The 17,299-nt window shown below is 48.9% G+C and overlaps 1 protein-coding gene across 1 annotated transcript in view; it reads right to left on the bottom strand.

The window, feature by feature from the left end:
* Positions 1-9,975, bottom strand: part of LOC108930241 (double-stranded RNA-specific editase 1-like) — a 49,773-nt gene extending 39,798 nt beyond the window's left edge. Inside the window, exon 1 of the mRNA XM_029256783.1 lies at positions 9,944-9,975. The gene's annotated coding sequence lies outside the window, so the exon portion shown is untranslated. The remainder of the gene's footprint in view (positions 1-9,943) is intronic.
* Positions 9,976-17,299: the final 7,324 nt, after the last annotated feature.

Raw genomic sequence — 17,299 nt, 5'->3', positions numbered from 1 at the left:
GTATCATTGTATAGAGAATTGGTTGGATTGCTATGGTAAATTATCCTGCTGGATGATTGGAGATAGGTCTATATTTTAAGAAATATAAGACTTGTTGGACAGTGACTGCTAATAGATAAGTGTGGAGGAGTCTCAATGACAGGATAACAAGGTCTTGCATACTGTGCCATCACATCACTGTAAAAATATGAGGAAACTTTTTCCTGCTTGACCTTTTGCCCTTTTCACATCATATGTCAAGTACCATCCGCAGATCATCCATCGGAAAACTACGATGCAACACAAAAAATGTCAGTCTAACTACTAGGTCATCAACAGTGTTTCGACTGACATGAAATGACCATGCTCCTTCTCTAAAGACCAGGTCTTAATGAAACGGAGAACATCACAAGGGCTTTAATGCTTTAATGTGACAAAGAAACAGCAAATATTTTTCTAACTCAGCTGTGCATTAGTATGGCAGCTTCAGTCAAACATTGTCAGAAAAATTAATGTTAATATAGTTAAGTTGTCCCCTTTATTAAGTCTTATCTGCCCTCATATTTAATGTCCACTCAGCCAGAGCACAAATGTCAAGATCTGTATAAATTTGAATGGGTGATGAGGCATTACATAAGGTCCACTGAAGCATGAGAAACATGCAAAAATGCACAACAGAATACAAAAAGAAGAGTCCAGTGTCATTGTGGCTTGGGCTGGAATGGAAGAGTGCACCAATGATCCCAGTGAAGTGATGGTTTCAGACATTGAACTGCCCTTCACAACCTAATATACATAAACAAAAACTCTGAGGTGACACATTGAAACTTCTTGGATCCCACAGCCAAAGTTTTGGATGCAGAGAGTTGCTGCTCATGAAACAACATAATTGCAAGAATCTTTACAAACAAGTTAAGAAATGTCAACTAAGGAGCTATCTATCGAACACAAGTTAATAACCCATAATGTACACACTGTATCAGGTCTCCTTCAGTGAAAGAATTATGAAAAATTAGATTGCTGTGAATCCTCACTCAGACATTACATCCACTGGGGCATCTGATCAGGTACTGCACATAATGTAGGTCCATTTATCTTAAAGGATACTGAATTAACAGTGCTTTTTTGAAACGTGGGCTTCCGAGCAATTGCTCTGAAGTTTTTTGCCCGCTTCTTGTCTAAGACTGGATAAACCAGTTTTGGCTTTGCTACAACAGAAGTAGAAAACCATGCTGTCCTACATATGCTTTTGATTAACTGAAGACAATTCTCTGCTCTGAAAGTGAGTATGTTCATACCCCCTAAATCTTATTTCAAGCCTTAGATACAAAGACCAAGGCTTGAGCTTTGACGAAGGAAAAGTGTAGATAAGCAAGCAAGAGCCGATGTGTGAGGTAGTGGTTTCCCTCCACCCCCAGCTAGCTGCAAATGACTGAGAAGATAAGCAGGCCCTGAGCTTTGAGGAGATCTGGAGTATTTCATAGAGTCTGCCGTTCCAGGCATGAGGGACTGGTGAACTGGACTGATAAACCCTCTCCTATGATGGATTAAGGAAAGGAGAGCACTTTGTTAGTGACTGAACAAATGTGTTTTGTGGCTTGGAAAGCAGTTCTGATGAAGGCAGGACAATGGCCTTAATTGAAGCATGCTGAGCTAGAATTTGGATGATACAGGAGATGAAGGTGGGAGCCCTGGCTTCATGGAGGGTCCTAATGATCCTTTCAGTCAGGCTGATATGCATACTGCACACAACACCACAAGTTTCTCCACCACAGACAGTTTTAAAGCTATGCTGGAATAATAAAAGCTACCGTGTGCTTTGCTCTACTCACTGCAACCACAAACTGTTTACATAAAGGAAGATATTACCTAAGAGAAGGAGCCACCTGCTAAGTTTGCAACTTTATCTCAACAGGTAGCACAGTGGTTAAAAGGACTGGACTGGGCTCAGGTGTTGCCAGTTCGAACGCAGTACAAAGACTGATGTTATTTTTAAGACATGCACAGATGTGTCCACAAGAACAACTGTTAGAATTGTTTCACCTTATTTTCAGTTACACTACATGGATGTGAAAGATGGACGCTGAAGAAGCGGGACAGGAAAAACATGAACTTTTCAAACTGTGGTGCTGGAAAAGATTTTTAGGGACCCCATGAATGGCCAGAAGATAAAGATGGATGTTGGCTCAAATGAGGCCAGAACTCTTGTTGGAAGCACAAATGATGAGGCTGTCATACTTTAAAGACATCATGAGAAAATTAGATTCTGCGATGGTTGGTTGAAGGAAAAAGAAGAGGACTACCAGCAACCAGATGGATAGAGTGAGTCACAATGACAATGAATACAGCTCTTCAGCATGAAGGACACAAGTGGAAGTCAGAAAATTCTGGATGGACCATATTTGCAGGCAAGAATACTCAGCATCAGTTCAACAGCACTTAACAATAGCAACAGCTGACAACGTCCAGGAGAATGCAAAGATTGAGTATTAGCCTTTTGAAACATTAATTATTAAAGTGAAGTATATGTCAGACACATTTGGTGCAATATTTTCTCACAAAGTATTGTGGATAAAAACCTAGCTATGTCACTACTGGAACGTTGGACTAGAAGGTCACTGGATAATAGAACAATGTACACAAAAGAGTTAAAAGCCGTATTTACAAATGCCATCTGCATGGCTGCAATCCCCATACAGTGAGTTGAGTCATGCATTGTACATTTTATACTCCCACAAAATGATGGCCCTTGGTCCAATCCATCACTTCTGAAGTGTTGCACTTTTTTTAATCTCAAAAGATTCATGGTCTGAACATTTATATCATAACACCCTCCCTCTCCTTTGGCCATTTACCCAATTAGTGATCCACAATTGAAACAATATTCTTTAAGATTTCTCTATTTCAGCAACGGCTGACAATGCCCAGGTGCTTAGCTGCAAAACTCCAACACGACACATCAGTATGTTGGAAATGCACCCTTCTAACAAGCGTGTAAATAGAAGTCTGGGTCTTTTCTTCATGTTTCATGTTTAAAGAAATATCCAGGCCAATATTTTATGTTTATCCATCATCTGTATAATTTCACTCTGTTCACCACTGGAAATTAAATGGAGCACTTTGAGTTGAAGGATCTGAATTATATCAGCTTCAGGGCAAGACACCAATACACACAAAGTTGTGTACATTCCAGTTATGACTAATAATTATTATTAATCTTTATTTAGCTGACACCTTTGGTCACGTGACTTGCAAAGTTAATGAACCTTACAATTACAGTACTTCCCCATTTATACAGCAGGGCGTTTTAACAGTATCAATTAGAGTACCATACCTTGCTAAGGGTACTACACTGGGGATTTGAACCTGAGACCTTTGGTTGCAGGGTTACAATTCAAACTGCTTTTCCATCTATTGCCCCACTGTAAACATAATGAAAATTATAGATCCATGTATAAGTGATGGAAATAAGTATAAAGACACATATATAAAAATACATAATTTCTCTGTGCTTGTCTCAATCTGTCTTCTCAACTGTGCTAAAGTAACACAAGCTGGTGTGTCTGGGGTCAGGCTGAGCCACAGCAGCGAGCTGTTGGGAATCTGTGGAGTTCTGTTAATCCCAGACAAACCGCTAACAGTTACTGAGGACTGAGAGTCCAGACGATGAAAACACATGTAACATGAGGCCGTTTTAAATCCGGTGCCTGCAGACAGCTTTCGCCAGCTTTTTACAACTTAATCTCAGGCTGGACCACATCACATTAATTTGTTTACCCCGTTTATCTTTAAATAAGCAGATGAGTGAGCCGCGGGGTCCAGGGGTCTAGGAGGAAGTGCAGGTCGGCATCTCCTTCAACACCTCCCCCAACGGCATTCACTGAGTCTGGGGGTCCGTTGGCATCCCTCTTCTTTGAACATTGTTTCTCTCAAACCCATTGTGCCCAGGGAATGAAAAGAAAGAGGAGAGAGAATGTGCGACAAGACGGACCCCTAACCTGCTGCCGAGCATGGGGGGAAAACAACTGTGTCCACAGCTGAACGGAGACACTGTTCGGCTCTCTTTCATGCAACCATTTCTCCAGGACGTTTCCTTCACAGATCACTGTCCTGAACGTAAAAAATCAGCTCCCCTATGGTTGCCCTTGACAACAAAGAGCTTTTAACTTTTCTTATGCAGAGTTACTTTGCCTGTCACAGTGACCAGGGCTGCGAAGTAGACCAAAAATACAGAACATCACTTTTCCATCACTTTTCCATTGGCACGCCTTCTGAAGATCTCACAGCTAGCTTGCTCCTCACGCTCAACTCGCTGATATTCACAGGCTTAGGAACATACGTTTCTTGACAAAAGTGCTGTTCAGTACACAGAAGATGTGCCAGAATGCCATGTCTGACATTGTGGATATTACACTTTTAGTGAGCATCATGAATCCTTGGCACAGGGATCTTGGAGGTTATTATGCAGGGTGAATGCCACTCCAAAAGCCCAGCAGAGTTCTACAAAGAGTTCCAGAAAGTTCCAGGGGCGAGCTGTATGAGCATCCCTGTTTCCATGTTACGATGTTGTTGTCATCAGGAACAGCAAGCAGCATAGCGGTTAGAGCTGCACCTTGTACCTGGAGTGTGCAAGTTGAAATCCTCTTGTTGTATCCTTGAGCATGGTCCTTGCCCTATTGCATCCATTAAAAATTTAATAAATGGGTAAATAAGTCTAAGCTGCTTAGGAACAAAGCTCCAGCTAAATAAATAAATGTCAGTTTAATCACCTTCATCATTTGAACACTTCACAGGATGTCTGCTGGGTTGCGTTCAATAAACTCTGCATTTTACTGCTGCGTTTCAGTGTATGACGAACACAGAGAGTAAGGGACAAACTGGGCCACTGAATGTGGGTGTGTAGCGAAGAAATGCCAGCGACAATATAGACCTGCTGGAGGTGACCTCCACACTCCAGATTTACAGCTCGGTGTCCCCAGGACGTGCAATTAGGAGGACGGCTTGAGGACTTCACTAATCTACAGCCATGTAGGTTAGATCTTTACTTCAAAAGCAGCCGATCCATAACATCTTATAGCCACAGAGGGTTCCGTCTCACCACTGGGGTCTAGATCATGGTCAGGACTGGCACATTCAGAAAGAGTGTAAACTGAGCATCGCTCTCCTTACAACCGAAGGCAGCGGAGTACTTTTCCCCTAAGCAACTTACAATGATTTACCCATGTTATATAGCTGGGTAATTTTACTAGAACAATTTTAGGGTAAGTACCTTGCTCAAGGGTACGGCATCACTAGGTGAGAGTCAAACTGGCAACTTCTGGATCCAAAGGCAGCAGCTCTCACCAGTACACTACCAGCCGCCGGACTTGTTCGTGTGCTCATAACTCAGGTTAGCAAGGTGCCCTAACTAATGAACTGGACCCATGGAAAATCATCCCAGGGAAACCCACAGCACTGGTACACAAATTATGTTAATGTTAATTATGTTAATAACCCCTGAGCCTCCAGTAATGAGGAAAATATAAATGAAAGTGTGCGCGCGTGCACACACACACACAGTGCGGCAACATGATGGCAGTCAGCCAGTTGTACCTGCTGTCATCCCAGCTGTTCTGCTGCCCATCGGAAATTACTTTAAGGGGAACTCCGGGTAACAACACCAAGGGCCTGGTGGGCAGATCCTGGGAAAGATCAAGCAAACGAAAGTGGAGATTGAAAGGGGCTCGTAGTGCCGTGGGAGTCCGTAGTTGAACAAACACGAGACGGGAGAGAATGGAGAAGCTGCCTGAAACTCAGTTAAAATTAAGGAGATTCGAGAGCAGAGGAGAGACCATCCCAGGGCTTTGGAAGTGACTTCTGGTGTTGGATTTGTCAGGTGATTGCTTGACAACCACACCTGGGAGCAGGTTCACGCATTGCTGGTGTATCTGAGAAAGACGCGTTGATCGGGGAGTGGGGGTGTGGCTGGGAGGACAGCACTTATACCCCCCTTCTAAAACACCCATTCCTTAACTGCCACAACATCTGTCTGACCCTTCACCTGCAGTTTACCAGGTTCTTTGTACACAAACAAGTGTGTCAACAGAGAAAGTGCCCGGGGATCAATTAAGTATATCAATAAATCAATAAAGTATCAATCTATCTATATCTAGACACACCTCAATTTCTATCTATCTATCTATCTATCTATCTATCTATCTATCTATCTATCTATCTATCTCCAGAGAGACCAGCGCAGTGAGAGAGCTCAGCACTTCCACACACCTCACCCTAGAGCCCAGCATAATTCCTCAATAGCAGCAACTGGACCTTCCCTTACAGGAGACAACTGCCACGCTGCCCAGTGCTCTCACACAGCTGACCACCTTTCACCGCTGGGTTGCAGGTTCAGGTACCTGCATCTGGACCCGTCAACGAGGCCTGGTTTCATTCTCATATAACACATGGATCTTTATGCATAGCAGCATTAAGAAAAGTTTGATCAGAAAAGTGCAACGTGGTGCTGAAAAGAAGCACTCCAGAGCTGGGGTAAAGATTCAGCCCCTTCTCACAGCACTGAGGACATGAGTGACACGCAGGAGAAACGGGAGAAAAACGGGAGAAAATGGACCGCAAGAAGAAGCGAACAAAACAACACAAATCTCATTTCCAACACCTCCCATAACTGGCAAAGCATCACAGAGCTTTGCATCCTTTGAACTGAATCAGCTGAACTGGGTAAACTGCTCCAGACAAAGAGGTTTGCCGGCCTGCGGAGCGTGAGGCGCAACGCAGTCGTCTCGTCGTGCCCTGTGTGCCGATCGGCGACGCCATGACGTCACCGGACGCGTGAACCGCCGCCCCGGGTGCAGGTGCAGGTGCATGGATTGCCAAAATTCACTAGGGAGGGAGGCAGAAGAGCTTGCTTGCTGGGGCAGTGTGTGTGTGTGTGTGTGTGTGTGTGTGTGTGTGTGTGCGCGTGCGTGTGTGTGCGTGTGTGTGTGCGTGTGTGTGCGTGTGTTTGTGTTTGTGCCCCTCTAACACCCAAACCGTGTCCCCCAGCAGAGACGCAGGGAAAGGCCAACACTTCCGGTCCAATACTCTCACCGTTGAAAACAGGCGCTCCGCCTTTCATCTGAGCTGGATGTCAGCCCGACGCACGAGTGGACCGAGTGGACCGAGTGGACCGCGCCACGGCAAACCTCAGCATGACACACGAGTCCACAGCAGGTGCGTTATGGCTCCCTGTCCGCGCCACCGGAGCACCTCAAAGAGAGCGGACCGCCAAATACTGCACCGCTGGGGAAGACCTCCAGACGGCACGGTTGAAAACTTTGCTCGTCTGTTTGTTTTCCCACTCAAACGGGCCTCTGAAGGTCATGGCGGAATTCACCGGCACGTGAGCGCACGACCAAGAGGTGACCTGCAGAGCACGGCTCGGCCCGCATTCCCCGCGGCTCCCGAATACCACGAACGGTCTTCTCTCCCGACTGGAAAGAAAACACTTATTTCCGCCTTATTATCCCGAGTTGTCGGGCTGCTCTGAAAAGCCACGAGCCTGGATTCGATTAGAGTGGATTGCGAACATTTGCGGTTGTAAATTTCTCCTTTATGGTGGCAGGGCGTTTATTTCACGGCACTGCTCCACAGCTGCACATTTAAAACCCAAAGAATGTGTTGTTCCAAGAAGATCGAAGTAGCGGGACAGTGAATAATAACGTTGGGCCTGAACGGTGGCCGTAAACGAAACGCCACGAGACGCTCGGGACGGTCGTCCACCCGAGGACATCGTTTTCCACCAGTCGCCTCTGCAGCTGCTTTATTACATTAGATCCCCCGGCTTTTCCAGTCGGCACATCGCTGCTTTCGCTCGGAGGCCTAAAATCCCACTAATGATCTCGGAACACCATCCTAGGGCCGACCGCCCGCCACCAGACACTTCCTGGACAGACCCGGTGGACAAGTGGACACCGCCGCTTTGTGGTTGAGATCAAATTGAAGAAAACTAGTTACGATGACAGCAAACTTCATCGGTGATGGCGAGGACATTGCTTTTATTCGTTCGGCCGACGCGTCTCTCCAAAGCAGTTTACAGCATTAGGCTACTTACGATTATTTATCCATTTACACAGCTGGGTAATTTTAGTGGAGTAATTCAGGTGAGATTTGAACCCGTAACCTTTGGATCCACAAGGAACAGCTTTAACCAGTACGCTACTGCATAAGCCATGATACTTTCTGAACAAGACGAACAAGAGAACTAGCAGCCAAGGACCACACACAGCAAATGTCCACCAAGGACCAGCACCTGGCAGAGCTGGAAAGATCTGGAAATGGTCCTCAGATGTGCTGATGTGACCACAAGAGGGAAAATCATGACCGTTAAAGCAAATTTTTAATAACACGGTATGGATGTGACAGCCGGACACTGGAGAAGCAGGACAGGGAAGCGCGAACTCCTTCGGACCGTGGTCCCGAAGGCGACTGTTAAGGACACCAGGAGCAGCCAGGAAAATGAAGAGATGGGTGTTGGATCCAATAAAACCAGAAGTGTCACTGGAAGCACAACCGATAAGACTGGATTCTCTCCAAAAGACAGCAATTATTGGAAAAGTTGGAGAAAAGAAGAGGAACAGCAACCGGATGGATGGACTCGATCACAGAGACAGTGGACGCAGCCCTTCCCGCGCAAAGGACACGAGTGAAAGAAAGAACTTTCTGGAGCGAGTCTCTATATGCGGTCACTGAAATCAACTCGACGGCACTGAACGACAGCAGTGGGCTTCAAGGTTCCAGAACCACCGCCCCAAAGCAGCCGAGCCTCGGCGAGGAGCCACTTGGCCTCAAAGTCGTCGGCAGAATTCGGGAGCAACCAGTTCCAGCAATCGTGCTTTAAAGGACGCGGTGAATCCGGCGCTCGACCGAGCACCTCGTAGAGCTCGCCGAGGACGAACTCCAGCAACGTGGTGCGTTCCCTGCAGACCCACGCTGGACGCAAAGGTAGGACACGGGACAGAGACTCTGGGGCTGGACTAACGCTGACAGTCGGAGACCCGACATCACACAGGTGAGCTCGGGTCCAATGGGCACTTTTATTTGGAAACTCCACAGTAAACAACAAACGGGGGACACAGTGTCACTGAGAACAAACATCTGTCCATCGGTGGAAACATCTCTTTGTCCTGCTGTCCTCAGATCCACTGTTAACAGAGGCTCCTTACACTACATCAGTGTGATGTGTGTGTGTTTACAGTGTGGTCCCCAGATGACAGCCAGCACAGACCCATAAACAGGACTCTGCAGATACACAATCGTGTTGTGCTGCCATTCAAGGACAGCATCAGGGTAAATTACTTTTCTTCTTACATTTACACTGTTAACAGACCTACAATTACTTACCCATTTATACAGTCATGCCATTTTACTGCAGTAATGTAGGGTAAGTACCTTGCTCAAGGATATCACAGCCTGAAGTGAGATTCAAACCTGCAACCTTCGGGGGTCAAAGGCAACAGCTCTAACCAGTACGCTACCAGCTGTCCCCAAGGAAGCGCCACGAGAGATGACACACCGCAGAGTGTATCGGGAACTTCTCGCTACAGGAAGCCCCTCATCCAGGAACGCGGGGGGTCTCGTCACACTGAAGCCTCCCGGCACAGGAAGGCTCTCAGCCGCTGGAAGTGCCCAGATGTTGCTCCTCCTCCTGGACAGATGTGCACTCACTGCACAGCCCAGAGCAGCACAAGTCAAGTGACACGTGTGTGAGGGTGACAGTGACAACAGTGCTCATGACGTCATGTCAACTCTCCGTAAGGCAGTAATAACTCATGGATCATAAAGAACCGAGTGAACAAGAAGAACACCGACTGTTCTCAGTTCTGTTCCACCTACAAACGAGCAGTAACCCCAAGAAGAAGATGCTCGCAGGCGCTGCTGTGCTTCTCGCGCGGGTGTGTGTCCAAAACGCGGCGGCACGGGTACTCACGCCGGTCACCGCGGGTAAGGACCGCTCCGCTCGGCTCACGGACGCGCTCACGGACGAACCCTCGGATGCTCCGTTCACACGAGCACGACCCCGCGCGGGCGCGAGTCTGCGGCGCTCGCGCACAGCGCAAGGCGCTCGGCCAGCGGGGACGAGCATCGCGAAAGCGGAGTCGGTTCCCATTGGACGGTCCTCAGCTCGAGCCGTGAGAGTGCATAGGAGCCACACATGCGATTGGCTTACGTACGAGGGCGGTGCCGTGATGCGCGCACTCATTGGCTAATGAAGATTTGACAGGTGGATTGCGTGCGATGATTGGATGCTGCGGGTTGTTTTTTACGAGGCTTATTTTTAATAAGAGCGAGCTCTATTTTCAGCACTGTCGAGTTTTATTTAGAAACCACACGTTTTGATTAATCGGAGGTTTCTTTTAGTTAAAAGTAAAAAAATGTAAACATAAAAGACATCTTGATGTGCAGTACATGTGCAGAAACAATATTCGGATTATATTCCACAATGAAACTGTTACGAATACACATTGTTTTTGACATTTATTAACATAACATCGTAATGTTAAAATTGCATCTGATTTGAATTTCCGTTCTCTGCGATTAGTTTCTCGTTCTATTCATCTAAACTTGTAATTGTGGTGCAGAAGTCTCGTGTCATCCGTGAGACTAGTAAAGGGACGGAGCCCGAGGGCCGAGGCTCACGGTGGAGACAGAGGCCCCCGAAGTGGCCCTTCGGCCGCACCACTGACACGCTGCCAGACTCCATGTCACTAGTAGACCGCTAATGGGCTGTGCCCCCGCCGAGCGGGCACGGCGTGCGGAAAAATGTAGGGGATCCTACCGGACAGGTGAAGAGCGCATCCAAATCTGCGCCTTTTCCTGCAAGCGCTTTGCAGTTACATTTACATCCTTTCAGTAATCAGACACTTTTCTCCAAAGTAGCATACATCTCAGAGAAAGGTACAAAAAGTGCATTACAACAACAGATGGGGAGATCTGGATGCAGATGTGTGATGGTTGAGAACAGCCACTTTGTCACATACCGCGGTATAAAGCAGTGTACATTAAACAGGTAACGTAGGTACAAGGTTGTCGAGCACGTAGGAGATCAGGTGAGAAATGAGTCAGAAAGAGGTGAGTTTTGACACCCTAAAGGTTTAAAGGTTCACGTTGTATCATCGGCGTCACTTTGTAGAGTAAATTTCTTCCCATTTCCCTTCACCTTCATCATTCATGTTTATTTTGACAGGTCATGAGTTTGACTGATGACACCGAGTAGGGCACAGAGTATTTCTTTCGTTTCGTCCAGTTTAACTCTCATATTTTCAATGGGCCCATCATAGCTCTTCCATGACACACACTATCTGCAGGAGATTCGACTTTGATTCCGTTTATGGCTCCCTAAAGACAGATGTGTAGCAGATGTGACAAATTCCCTCCCCCCAGAATTTGTTGTCACCGATGGCAGAAGTTGCAGGAATGAGGGATATCATTTGGGCCATATCCTCTTCCCGCGCGTGAGCATTCGTGGGGAACGGGGAGAGTCCATCGGCGTCAAGTGACAGCTCTGCGGATCCAGGTGCCGTGAGCTGTGTTTACGCCGTCCGAACACTGTGTCTCCAAGCTGGGACATGAGAGGATGTGTGGGCTGCACACACCCAGTTTCATTCCCACTATGAAGGTCAAGGAGAGGACAGCTGACTTGACGAACATTAGAACTATGCTATTACTACTATAATTTCAGATGGATGTCCACCCTCAGCTTGGGTGAAGGGTCTTCGTAAAGGTACAGCACCAGTTACCCTATTGGCATTTGGGCCTGGAAGATTTTGCCTTTATTTCTGGCTGATGATATAGTCAGATTATAGGGACCTGGACACACTGCGACAACTGGAACTCAGCTGGCATGTTTAAGCACTCGGACTGGTATCGATGACACGAGAAATACAGTCTCGTATCTGCTTCTTACCTGTTTACATGATGAATAGCTTCTGAAAATGAAAGCAAACACACACACATTGACTGAAACCGCTTGTCTCGAGCAGGATTGCGACGAGCCGGAGCCTAACCCGGCAGCACAGGGCGTGAGGCTGGAGGGGGAGGGGACAGACCCAGGATGGGACAGACCCAGGATGGGACGCCAGTCCGTCGAGAGGCACCCGAAGCGGGACTCAAACCCCAGACCCACCAGAGAGCAGCCGAAAGCAAGCGCTCCAGTAAAACTTCATTAACCTCTGATAGCTCCCAGAATTGCACTTTAGCATATATGGTATTTCAAGCGTAAAACCTCCAAGTAGAGCAATTTGTTAAGTGAAGCCGCAGGATGACATAATTTTAATGCAGATGGTCTAAATTACCTGGCATACAATTGCAAAGCTGTCAAATTTAAGTGAATCGAAGTGAAGTAGCCACAATCACTTTAGATCTGCTGATGTGAGGAGAAAGGGGCCACGGAGGTACGATCCCAGCGAAGGGTCTCCCTCTATCGATCTGTGAAAATCCTCATATTGTGCAGAAAGAGCTGCAGCGGAGCAGCAGGCAACACGGCCCCAGAGCTCATTTCATCATTAGGGTGTCACGGATCTTTCACTCGGCAGCACACGGCCGCTGCCGTGGGCATCCGTCGCTTTAACGGCCCGTTACTCCTGCATGCGTGTGGGTGTGCGTGTCTGCTGCATCATCAGCGAGGGCGTTACTCTGTGCTGCAGCACAGTAAACCGCGAAGGATCTGTTTTGTGACAAACACACTCTCTTGCACGTTGCGGTTCGGACGAGTACGACTGGGAGCGAGCAACCCTGCCGTGGGGGGGGGGGGAGCACCGAGGTGTTGGGTCCATCGCGGATTTCAAAAGTCAACGGAGCGTGTTTTTTCAGACGACAAAGGGTTAACTCCAGCAATTGTTTGACATAAGATTTCTGATATGATTACAGTATTTTTACCTGGTCACAGGCTGACTCGAGACATTTATCAATTAGTACTTTTCAGCAACAAGTTTATAAGGAGTCAAAATGTATTTCTTGCTGAATTACCGCATTATGACGTGTGTGTGTGTGTGTGTATACAGTGTGTAACACAACATGACCCTATTAAAAAAATCCAGTAGAGTCTCTGTGGAAACTGGAATGAAGGAAACATAAGCGGTGATGCTGCTGCTTACAATTGTTATTGAAATGATTAAAACTGGTGTTCCTTGTAACAGTAGATGGAACCCGTTTGGCGTCGAGCGATACTCTCTTAATGGTTTACCGTGTTTTCGTTAACAAGAGACTCCGAAAAATTACTCCTGTTTGAGAACTGCGGTTTTATCTTGTTTTGCACCGAAGGGAAAGTCGTGAGTGATGGCAAAGCCTTCTGGGTAATCTACGTGGAGCCTACGGGCTTGTGGAACTGAGCGCTCAGTCCTGCTGGAGTGCGTCACACACTGCGCTATGATGCCTCTTAAGTGGGATCTCTCTCACACACACACAGTGCTGGAAAGGTTCTCCCCGGGGGTCTCCTACATCACTAATTAAGGCACTTTGAGACCCTTCCAAAGAAGGTAAAAAGAGTCCATTTGTTGGCCCCGTGTGACATTGTTCATTCCGCGCCTCTAAGTGGACGTTGCCTCACCACCGTGTGGCGACCACAACGCTTAGTTGACGGTTAGGATCCCGTCCAAATCACTCGCGATACGGCTCTGGACACGTCCTTTTCATCAAGCCAGCGACGTCTCCGAAGTCTTGAGCCGCTCATTAAATATCGTCTGTCGTCACAGCGAACGGCGCAAAGAAGAAAAACGCAACAATTATCGAGATTGTTCATTAGTTGCTTCGGAGCGAAGTGTGTACAAAACGTAGACGTGTAAACGCGTGGTGTCCACCTGAGCACTTGAGGATGCGACTCGTCTCGGCGGTGCGGCATCACGTGACTTTACTAGGTGGAACTGCGGAGAAGACCTTCTAGGAGCTCGAACTCAACCCACACCGGGGTCCTCGTCCGGCTCTTTGAACACCAACTTTTAATTCACTGTGGCCCCTATAAATGTACAGGTCCATGTGTCTTGACTCACATCATCTACTGCTGCTTCTCTTCGTGTCCTTATCTACTTACATTATTAATAAACATGACATAGAGAAGGGAATAAACAAACTCATTCAAATGGGTTCCAGGTGGCAGCTCGTATAGCAGACGGGCCCGATCTCCGCAAAAGGCATTTTTCATGTTCCGCAGGCATTATTCACGGGACCCTCGGGGCTCTTGGGCATTCCCCGAAATCCCGGGTCCCGAAGAAGCCGCAGAGCCCGTCGAGCGCCGAGGTCAGAGGACGGGAGGCCGTTCGCGACGTCGCACGGCACGATATGCAGCCTTGCAGCCGTTCACTTGCGGTCCTGTTGCGCTTCGCTGCGATTTCATGGATATGCCACGTGTCCTCGGGAATCTACCTCCCGCAGGGCACGGAGTCGGCGATTAGACTCCCGAAATAAACTCTCGCTCCGGTTCCCGCTGCTGCTCGGAGCACCGCTCTCCATTCTCTCCCGACTCCCCATCAGCGGCAGCCGCAGCACAGCTCGCGCACACGCGCACCTTGGAGAAACTCCGTCTTACTGCCTGGGTGAACTCCAGCGACTGGCTAATTGGCCACGCAGGATCTCCTGCTCTTCCAAGCCAAGAGCGCTCTGGGAACATTTCCACGATCGCCGTTCAGCTACGTCGCAAGCGTCCGGCGCCAGCGGCGTGTGCGCGATGCACTCTTGAGCCGACGCAAGGAAGACGGGCAAAGGAGGGACTCGAGAAGAGACAGACGCGTCCTACAAGACGGGGGCCTTCCAGCGGTGGCCGCCCTCGTGAGAAAATCACCTTCTGCTTCCGTCGTGCTAATGCTGCCGCGTGGGAGAGCGAGGCACCCGGGGCCGTCGTGTCCTTACGGGTTCGTATCCCTGCTCTCCGAGGCTCGGCGATCTGCTGACGTCGGTCAGTCCACAAGGAGGCGCAGGGCTTTAACCCAAAGGTCGCAGGAGCACCTTTCGGAGACGGTTCTCTGCTCTCAACGCTAAACTCTCCAGGAAACAGGACACACCTCTGTGCTCCACTCTCACGCGCCGCCTTCGCTCACTTCCTTTTCCATGGCTGCCCGTGGTCTCCGTCTTGCGCCGGCAGTATCACCCTGCTGGGCAACTGTGGCGCCTTTGTTGAATTCCAGGCCGAAGAACCCAAAGAAGCGAAAGAAGGTCCCCACTGCCATCAGGCACCCGCGCCTTTCCAATAAGTACCATAAGCAAATGGCGATCGGCCGAGGACCTCGCGGTCACCCAACATCTCCACCGACGTTCCGCCTCCTTTCACACAGTGAGATTAGCGAGAGAAGAACCTTCCCAAGAGGCAGTAGAAAGGAGCACAAGCAAAATCACCCAAAGCCACAACCTCTGACCTTTGAGCCGTCGCTACTATGGGGCTCAAAAGCGTCTTGGGAGAAACCGGCAGAGCTGCTCCGCGTCAAAATCGTCGAGCTGCGGCGACGTCATTCGTCTTTGGCCTCAGCCATGGAAAGTGTGCGCTTATGAAACGGCCGAGGAACGTGGAACAGCTCCGTTTTCCTCCGTCTTCTCCGCTGTTCTCCATTATAAACCCGTCTTCGCCGCTGGAGGGATCCCACGTGTCTCTTTACGATGCTGCTTTGTGCAACCCGCTCGTTTTCTTTTTATAGTTTTTCTTGAATAGTGGGGGTGCAGGTTATTACGAACACACCGGGTACTTGACTAGATCACTGGACGAGCTCTTTCTCTCTCTCTGGATGGAAACTAACTGTTGCTCTGGCTGTGATTACTGGAAACTTCCACACGTCCAATTAGGAGCTGTTTGGTGGAAGGCCTGTTGCTAAACACCTACACACCTACACACACACACACACACACACACACACACACACTTAATCCAGATGAACTGAATGATTTTTCACTCGCAAGCGATCTCTGCAGGGCGTGACAGCGGCAGCGCTCTCATCACACACTCGTGTCACACACTGCTGTCCAATGTGATGTCTGTGTGCTAATGTACTTACACTCACTATACCATTTTTATGGCTGGTATTACCGCGGGAATGAGGGTTTGACCCAAAACCTTCACCTGCAAGACGAGCTCTCGAACCCCCTGCTGCTCCGAGATGTTAAACCTGGTTTGCGTACAAACATTAAAGCTGCAATCAAGCTCCCCGTTAGAGACCACGATTCCCTCAGCTGATGCTTTTCTCCAAAGCGACGCAGCTCCACAACGACAGGAGCGTTAACCACTATACTACTGCCTGCGATTACAGCAGTTTTTCACGCGTGTCCCGTGTCCACAAGGGACAGGGACACATGAACGAGACTTGTAGGATAGCTGGGCTTTTGAGAGGAGCTGTGCAGGCTGTGTGTAGGTGTGTGTTTCACCTGTGGAACGAGGCGTTGGCCAGGAGGCGGCGGGAAGAGAGGACAGAGGGTGGGGAGAGAAGAGAGAGGGCGGGGAGCCCCACGTTGTGTCCTCTGTGCTGAGACTCTGGGGAAGAAGGTGCTCAGAACTCAACTCCAACGCCCTCAAGTTCAGCCTTGACCCTCAGCGCTGGGCGGAGCTGGAGGAGCAGAAGCTCCGGACCCCCGTGTGAATCAGTGCACTCCTACTGAGAGGAAGAGCAGGAAGGTGGCGGAGAAGATGGACACGGGGACGCACGCACACGGACACGCACGCACGCGCCAGTCCAGCTTCCTCCATCTCAACCAGGTCTTCAGAACACCACACACAATCGCGACATTTCTGGCGTTGGAGCTCAGCGCAGGTCTCGGCATCTCCCTTTCCTCAGTCCTCCTGCCAGCGGAGTGTGTTACTGCTCACGATTTTCCTCTAAAAGGGGAGAAGGAAACTCTTTTTGTGGACACGAGACTCAGGTGAAGGGAGCACCAGGGCGAGCGCAAGGAAGAATGAGTGCGAACCCATGGTGGGGTAGCAGATGGTGCCTCATTGACCTGCTCACCTACAGGACGCTCCAACGGTCACCGCCAGGAGCACATCCCGCTGAGCGAGTGCAGCAGACACACACGTGCGTCCTTGGGCTCCCAGCATGCAGCAGCAGGAAGCTGAGGAGGGGAACCAGTGACCCCCCTCAACTGCAGAGGCTGGTCGGGACCCTGCTGATCTGCGGTGCTGGAGCCCATGGGCGTGTTCAGTTTGGAACCACAACCGTATCCGGACGAGCGACCTGGAATGACCCCAGCCCAGAGTGAAACGGAGCAGAAACCTGTCGGCCACAGGGCCGTTCCTCCAGAAAACCTCCTCCTCGCCGTCAGGATCACATTACAGGTGAGGACAGATGTGGGGGGGACAGTTCAGTTTTAATGA

This window comes from Scleropages formosus, chromosome 12 (genome assembly GCF_900964775.1).
Source record: "Scleropages formosus chromosome 12, fSclFor1.1, whole genome shotgun sequence".
Taxonomy (NCBI): domain Eukaryota; kingdom Metazoa; phylum Chordata; class Actinopteri; order Osteoglossiformes; family Osteoglossidae; genus Scleropages; species Scleropages formosus.
This window is presented reverse-complemented; position numbering and strand designations above follow the sequence as displayed.